Here is a 9,754-nt window from a genome sequence, read left to right as displayed (position 1 = left end):
GCGACACGGAGATGTTCCTAAATAATTATTCGCAAAATTAAAATTTGAGACAGTGGAATCCGCGTCCTCTCCGGGACGCGGAGCAGATTTTTGTTCACTGTGGGAACAAGTCCGCGACGCAAACTTGTTTCATGAACCTTACTCAACTTTTTCCTTCTTCGTTTTTCAGCCTCAATCCACCTAAATTCGATTATCTTCCTCAAATTCATTTTAGATCCCGATGCCCAGCATGTATACTCAAGAAACTAACTCAAAGCAACCCTAAACTCAATGTAAGGATCTCATAAACTTCTCAATTCATCCTAATTCGCTAACAACATTCGAATTCAAGAATATTTGTTAAGAACATCAATTTTCCAACTCTTCTAGGACGAATTTCACTGAATTAAACATGCTTGGTGCATGGGTGAATGAACCCAACGCTATGAGAGACTCACATACCTTGTAGGATCAATTCCTTGGCGAATCCACAACCAAAATTGATCGTTCTTAGCGAATCTTGTTTTTCCTCTTCTCCTTTCTCTTGCGTTCTTTCTCCAAAAGCCCTAACTCTATTTTTCAAAAGAGTAAACTGAACTAACTCAGTTTTGACCCCACTTAATTTACTAAAACGGATTTAATTAATCGGGTAAGGAAAAGACCAAACTACCCTTCAAAAATCCTGATTGGACATTTCCTAATCCAACAGCCAACTTCCGAAAGGCATAACTTACTCATACGATATCGAAATCACGCAAACTCAGTGGCATTGAGAAGATAATTCCAAGAGATTTCCAACCATATCTGGAACTACACCTAACTCATCCTAGGCTAGGAGTTATGGTCGTTTGAAGTTGACCAAAAACTCACTTTAACGTACTTAAAATTTTCCAGATTTCCTTACACTTTCCAAAAATGACTATTTCCAGATTTTACACTTCTTTTCTAGTTATTTCAAATTTCGAGATGTTACAATTTATTTTTTTCATTGACTGGATTGTAACCTTGTGGGCTATAAATACCAAGACCAGATTTCCCCTCAAACCCACTCACACATAGTAGTTCAATTCTTTTATTTCATTTCTCTTAAGTTTCATCGATCAAAAATCAAAAAAATCCTTTTTGTAGTAGAGGAAAATTAACAAATGGTCGGAAAAGGAAAAATCCTTGATTCCGTTCCTGCAAAAGAGTCTCTTTTTCACAGGAGCAAAGCATGTCTCCAATTTCAAGTTGATGGTATCACCCGAATCCTTTAACCCGAAAAGTATGTCAAAACGTGTCGACGTTGAAGCTTCACTATTCCTTGCTGTTTGCTTGAGTACCTTGTTGTTGAGGTGAATCTGGCTACCCAACTATAAGGTACTCAAGAAAAAGGGCAAGGAATACAGGAGCTCCCGCATCGACATGCAGGGCATACTTTTCAGCTTTCAAGATTCGGGCTATACGACCAATAGGGAATTCGAGACCTGCTTTGCTACTATGGGAACTAGATTTTTTTGTAGCAGTGGAATCAAGATTTTTTTCTTTACGAGTCATTTGTTATGTTTCCTCTGATGCAAAAAAACAAGTTTTGCTTTTTGATTAATGAAAACGAGATAGAAGTGAATTGTTGTGTATGTGAGTTCCAAAGATTGGTTATGGTATTTTAATTTATAGCCCACGAGGGTTATAACATAGCCAATGAGAAGACAATCATAAGGATCAAATTTGTACATTGTTGGATGAAAGAGCAAATCAACGATGGATAAAGATGTTGGCACATTAAATCGTTTTCAAAGATTGGGATAAGTTTAATTTGTTGTCAAAACAAAAAATGATTATGATGACCTTTGAATTTGGACAAAAGACTGTTTGAAGGAAATTTTATTCTTGATATTTGGATTAATAGCCCTTTAAATTTATGAGCAAAATTTGTTTATGTACTTTAAGTATTTGTTTTAGTTGAGTCCTTAAATATACGATAAAATGTTTATTTTGGATACTTTCAATTTAAATTTTGAAAGATATTTTTCTTCACTATTTCAAATGTTCATTATGTATATAAGTTAATCATTTAAAATATATATTATTTTTAATTATACACATCATTCTCAATTAGAACATATCTAAAATACTAATTTTTATGACATATAATGAAAGGAGACGACATATTTTAAGTGGTTAAAATATCTACATCACGAGTAATTGATGATATGGTACAAAAAGAAAAATTAAAATTTGAATTGAAGGTGTTTACTCAAACAACTTATCATGTGTTCAAGTACTTAATTGAAGAAAATAATAGTTTAAGTATCTAAATGTAATTTACTAACAAGTTTTACAATTGTCTATGTATTACTCTTTGTTTTTTTTTTAACATTATGTTTTTCCTATTAAGAAAATGAGGATGAAAAGGAAAAATAGTAAATGCTCATTTGACCAGATTTTCAAAAAATTTACCCCAAGTCAATATAGAAGAAATTTTTCCTTTTTCCATAAATGTACTTTCGAGAGAAAAATATATTAAATGAAACACTTGTTTATTAAATTGAAGAAAATTCACGTTTGACAATATACAAAATAAATATGTCAGGTTAATATATTTTAGTCCTTAATAACTCTACTTATTTATAATTATACTAGGTAATATAAGTGCGGTATATATAATCTCATTAAACTTGTCAATAATTATTCTTAATAATAATGAAATTTTATAAATAACTTAAAAGGTAAGTTCTAATTCTAATAAAGTAAATCATTAAAAACATTCCATAAAAAATTAGGAGATTACGTATCTCATGAACCTTTTTTGAATGATTACACAAGTCTTCATTGTCATCAATTTTGATTTATTACATAGTTTTAAATTGAAACATTTGTTCCTTTATATATTTATTTCTCAATTTAGAATGATCATTCATAAAATAATTAAACATAAATTTACACAAAAAAATTATAAAATAGTTAATTTCATGATTCACACTACTCTCGCTTTCAAAAACTTAAATGTTATGAAGGATACCTATAGTTATCAATATAAAGTTTAATGATTAGTTTAAATTAATAAGTTTCGACTTGTTAAAAAGTACCATTAAAAATTATGACTAAAAACAAAGTTAATCATAATCCTAATTAAAAATTGCCGCGCACAATGTTCTTTTAATAAAATTTAAAATGTATTTTTTCATCATATTGATATAAAAAAATTACAATTTATAATATTTTTCGTGTAACTTTTTTAATACCTAAATTTTTATTTTAAAAAATAACATATGTCAAATGTGTCGATATATAAAAGTTGTCTTGCATGTAGATATAAGAATAAGATCAAACTCGATGTTCATTTCTCTCATTAGTCAAATCAAAAGTTAAATTATAATTTTTAAAAATAAGGGTTAAGAAATGAAAAATAACAAAAGAAACAGAGACTGAATTACACTTACAATAATAAATATGAATATATATAACTAGTACTGTATAAAATTTCGCTAAAAACTTCAGCGACTCTATATTACTACTAAAAGAAAATTTTATTGCCACTAGACGTATTTTTTGTTATAGTTACTATATGTATACGTATGTCATGTAGGTTTGAGTGTAAGTTTTATTCTAAATAATTGACTTTGTATTTCTCCAATTTATCACTCAAACACAAATTGTTCTTTAATCGACCAAAGTTATATTATTAGAATAAGTCAATATATATTCTGATTGAAAAAAAATAAATTAAAACAACACGAATTGATACATAATTAAAATTGTAATTATGTAAATCGCATGCGGCGAATCTATTGAGCCAATGGTACTTTCAATATTTTGAAAAAAAAATATTTTATCTCATTTGTTTATACGTAATCATATAAAATATGTTAGTTATTTTATTAATTATAACCATTTGTCTTAGTAAGTCATATTATCTCAGCTATCTTCTACTTGGGGTTTATGCGTATGACAAAAAGAGATAGACATATTTTGAAGTAACAAAATTATTTATGGGTATGTATTTATAATATCTTCCCACCCGATTCCTACAAAATTTTGGATCAATAGTATTTTCATCTACAAGGATCCATTTTAATGTTTGTATGTTTATTAGCATGAGTGTGTTATAATTAATATGTCCGTTATGTTGTGCACTCTTCTAGCTATATGTATTCCATACCTATAGTCAATAAAATGCACCTAAGTCGATATATATAGATAATAATATCCAATAATGTCATAACTTTGACATAAATTATTCATAAATTTTGATAGATCGCCAATATTTGTTATTTTGAGCCGACAAGTATCATATTATTAATACAACATTTTTTATTTTTTTTATTTTTATTAATATAACATGTATAGTACGAAATGGTTATAAGTTTATTAATAATGGTTATATTTTAAATAACTTTGTTTTAAAAATTAAACATGGTTTAAATAGTAGGATAAAAACTGGTCATCGGGTTCAATTCTTGTCTTTCAATAACTGGATAGCCCCATCAAAGTAATTTTGGGCATGGCCCAAGTTAAACTCATCTATAAATTTGAGCCAACTTAGTGCATATGTAGCCCAAATCGACTCATAAATGAATGTAAGAAAACGTTGAAAGTAAGATTTTTTTTTTGTTTGGTTTGTTTGACATAGTCGGGAATCATCATTAGAGGAAGTTTCTCGGATGATAAACACTCCTCATTCTCAACCTTAAGATTGTGAGTTCGAGTCATCAAAGAAGAAAAAATGTGGAAGCTCCTACAAGGAGGGGTTAAAAAAAATAGGGCAAATTACAGAAATCACATACTTTAAGGCAAAATTACAATTTATCCCTTAAAAATTTATAATTACAGAAATCCCTCATTTTTGCGCATCAGATTAGTGTATCAGCGCTTATATTATTGTACCTCGCGCATCAGTTTAATGTATCAGCGCTTATATTACTGTATCTCGCGCATCAGATTAATGTATCAGCGCTTATATTAGTGTATCTCGCGCATCAGATTAATGTATCAGCGCTTATATTATTGTATCTCGCGCATGTATAAGCTCTTATATAGCTCTGATACATTAATCTGATACGCGAGATACAATAATATAAGCGCTGATACATTAATCTGATGCGCGAAAATGAGGGATTTTGGAGATTTGTAAAACTTATAGGGGATAATGATAATAAATAAACTAAAAGGTGGGATTTCTGTAATTTTTCCAAAAAAATATTAGTTGGATTTGGTGATTAAATGGATTGTAATATAATAAACAAATAAATGATAAGTAAACTCTTACTTGTGTTAATTAAATTATTGACTAATGATTTGGCTCAAATTAACTTGTTCATTTTGATCCAAATAATTATTGTTTCGATTATTAACAATTTTTTTATTGATTCGACCTATTTCAATCGGTACAAATATTATTCAATTCTTCTATTTGACATCCTACTCACATCCAAGACTCATCTAATATAGCCTAAGGCTAGCTTTTGTACTCTATTGATATATGTTCGTTAAAAATATATATATATTGTATAAATAAAGGACGAAGAAGATGTGTGTTGGGTTTCTTTAATTTTTAATGTGCTTACTTCAAATATGTTGATTTCCTTTAACGAAAGTTCTGGCTCTCCTTACTTGTTAGAAAATATCCTTAAAACAATTTTTGAGTTATTTTCAATGCATCATTAAAGATATGCTGCTTACTTTTTTCCATGTTTCCTAGTTCATGACAACAACCACCAACCAACTAAACCCCTCCACCCCCAAAAAAAAAAACTCCAACTCACTCTAGTTGATACTCTTTTGTCCCATTTAAATTATTGATTTAGCTCAAAAAGATTATCCCAAAATAATTGTTTTTAGAAATTTAAGATTAAATTTGATTATATCGTGAATATTTAAAAAGTAATTGTTATTAATATTACTCAATTCTCAAAAAGTATATTTCTCAATTCTCAAAAAGTATCTAAGAAATAAAGATAACTTAGTAAACTATATTTTGTGTATTTATTATTGTTTTAATAAGTGTAAAAAAAAAACTAAAGCGACAATTAAAATGAGATGGATGAAACATATATTTATAAGTCTACTAAAAGATATTCTCATAGTTCCATATTACTTATCCATATTACTACAAGTAGTTGTCTCTAATTACGTGTCGATTTACAAATTTAAATAGAATTAATTTTAAAAAATCATTTTAACCTTAAATTAATTATTTTGGAAAAAGTATATATATATATATATATATATATATATATATATATAAAGTCCCAAAAATTAACTATATTATTAATTTTGATATCGATGGATAAAGCATATAAATAAAGTCTAACTGATTAAATTGGGCATAATTAATTCATATTAAAAGAGTTGAAGGATAAATAAGTAAAAATATCCTTTTTATTTATAATTTTTTGATGTGTAAAGAAAAAATGACAAATAATATGAAAGGGAGAGATTAACAACTTTGTCTTTTGACATTCATTGACCATTAAAATACTCATTATTCCACTTTTAAACAGGGTCAAAATTATTATCAGACCCCCACCATATAATAGTAATTAACCTTATAACTCCTCCCCTTAATGTCCACTGCCTTTTATTAATTTTGGTTCCTTATTTTTAAAATCTTAATTACATACTAATTCATAACTCACAAGCAACAAAAGAACATGTTTACCTCTATATATAGGACTTACTTCAGACAAATTTAAAATTTAAATTCTATAAACTTAATTTTAAAAAGTTTTAATAGATATTGAATTCATTCTAGTTTTTATAATCATGAATTCAAACTTATAGTTTATTAAAGTTTTAATAAACTTATTGAGAACTTTTTAAGAAATACCTAATATTCCTCAAAAAATAATTTTATAGTATTAGAAAGAAATAGGGCATAAAACACATGAATAAATACGAAAAAATCCATATAATCGATATATTATACATAGATTGATTCTTTTATTTATTTATTTTTCGGATTACAATTTTACAACTACTTTTCCATGCATAGTAGTTTCACTATAAAATTTCGACCCATTGATTGGACATTAAACTTAAATTGATAATCAATTGATATAGACAAATCCTATTAAATAATTGGGAGCTAAATCATTTAATAAACTTAATGACTTCCTAACAGTACTCAATAACTACCACATCTCCAATCATGGGTGGAGCCCAATAAAGTCGAGAGGTTCATCTGAATCTATTTCGGTGAAAAAAATTACTCATTATTTATATATAGTTAAAATTACTTTTTATGTATACAGTAGATGTTGAATTCCTTTGAAATTTTTGTGTAGTTACTTTTTTGTAATTTGAACTTCTTTAGTAAAAATCTTGATTCCACTACTATTTCTAATCTAATCAACCACTTTTCCTTGCATTAATCTTTTATGGAAATTACTATTAGTAATAATATAAATTAAATGTTTCTGTTGGTACAGTCATTGAATCCTAACCACCAGACATATGATGGATAACAATGCTGACTTCAACCAAATTAAGACCAATTCAATATTTTGAAAATATCAAGAAGTAAATTGATATAACTTGTTTTGTAAAGTTATTTTTTAATTGGATTTGGATGTAATTTGACGTAACATGAGAAAAAAAGTGAGAAGTTTTATTTGTTACGATCCAAGATCATGGCACATATTGCCTATTTCGACCTAACAAGCCTCACGAATATGTTTCTTAGGTTTGTATATGTCACATCGAGCTTAAAAGTGTACATTTTATTAGAGCTTATATTATAAGATCTTTATTTGTATTCTTAATCAATTAAAACTCCCAAGAAAGAAGGCAGTTGACAAGTAAAGATCCAAATGTAATGATATCAGATTCATTTAAACTCAATTCTTTTTATATAAAATATAAATTTAGAGATAAAAATTCATTAATATCACAACAAATAATAAATATGTACCATGCCTATTTAAAAAAATATATATAATACATTCAGTATCAAAAACTTAAAAATTTATCAAATTTAAATCTTGAATGTGTCTACTATATTGTGGCAATGCCAAGTTAAGAGGGGTAGATTGTAGTTGTATAATGAAGAAAAACACATGTCTAAAGAAAGAAAAAAAATTAAATATATGACAGATCACTATATATGATATAATCTAGGAAAGTTGGTAGGGGTCAAATATAATCTCTTGCGTTGTTGACCAGGTATATATATATAAGTCACAGGCAAAAGTGTGATTATAAATTGAAAAATATAGAAATTAAATATTAACTTTTACAGATTTAAAATGTATAACGAATTTAATGTTAAAAATTTCTTAAAAATTTAAAATTATATCGAGTTTGAATTTTGAATCTGTCTTTATCTTAATTACTTCAATTAGTTAAGCCATATGAGCTCGAAAAAAAAATTGACAATAAAATATAAAATACCTCAATTATACATGAAATACAACTAAGCCCACCTATCAAACATTTATATGATAGACAACCAAATTAACCATAAAATACTTTTATTTCCTCATTCGATATTCAATTATCCATTTTAGCTAGAATTTACCTCAAATAATTCTTAATATGGGTGATCCCAAACTTTCGACCCCCACCCCTCCTTTTGTCCATTGACAAATCTTTAAAGTCAGAAGTTATTAAATTTGAAGTTTTATCTATCTGGCAAGCAATGTTAAAAGTTCAAAATCACACACTTCCTTAACCATTCTTATAAATTACCTTTTGCCTCAATTGATTCAGAATCACACCACGTAAAATCCATTAAAAGAGTAAACACTTTTTATAAAATATTTTTTTTATTTACAAAACTTGAACTCGAAATATATCATTAAAAATAAAAATTCATATTCCACCACACCACATTCAAAAATACAATATTAATAATTTAATACTCCACTAGTAAAGAAGTTTTTTTTGTAAATAAAAAAACAAACAAAGGTGGGATTTTGAATGATAAAGAGAATAAGGTGCTGACTTAATTAATAGCAATGACAGAAACTCACGGACTATTTCACTTCATTTCTGATAATATTATATGGTACACTCAAAAGAACAACTGCCTCATCAACTCAAAAGAGTATTATACTTTCCGATCCGTCTCAATTTGTGCGATATATTTTTTTTAAAGTCAGTCTCAAAAATTTAATAAATAATTTGATTTTAAAATATTCATAATGAGATAATTTATAATACGTAATAATTTTTTTGAAAAAATCACAATTTTTTTTAAAAAAAATTCTATTTTTCTTAAATTCATTCCTAGCTAGTCGGTTTGAATTGAGGGTCTATAAGATATAATATTTCTACCCCAAAAGGTAGGAATAAGGTCGATCGGTATACATTTTGCCTTCTTCAGACTCCACTTGTGAAATTACACTAGATATGTTATTGTTATTATTATTATTCGTTATCAATCAAATATTATCACATAAATTGATACGGACGATGGGAGTACTTTTCTTCTTTACAATGAGCTGTGCAAACACTTAAATTTGCCACCTTTATTAACAATTCACGAGCCTATTTATACTTCTATTTTCTTTTTTTCTCTCTATCCAAAACAATATAATATAAACTCTTTTGTTTTCCTTTTCCACATATATTCCTCTCAAAATGACTAATACTACTACTACTACAACTTCTCTTTTAAACCTTAAAAAACTTGTCTTTTTTTACCTTATTTTTCTCTCTTGTTTGAATAATGTAACGAGTATTCGCGAGTTATCCAGTACCAGTGCTAGCATCAAGCCATCGAGTAGTACATCGATGGTTGACAGAACGTCAAATGTGTTGATGAAACCTCAAAGGAATCATAATAAAGGTCCTA

The sequence above is a fragment of the Solanum stenotomum genome, chromosome 11 (assembly GCF_019186545.1).
Source record: "Solanum stenotomum isolate F172 chromosome 11, ASM1918654v1, whole genome shotgun sequence".
NCBI lineage: Eukaryota > Viridiplantae > Streptophyta > Magnoliopsida > Solanales > Solanaceae > Solanum > Solanum stenotomum.
This window is presented reverse-complemented; position numbering follows the sequence as displayed.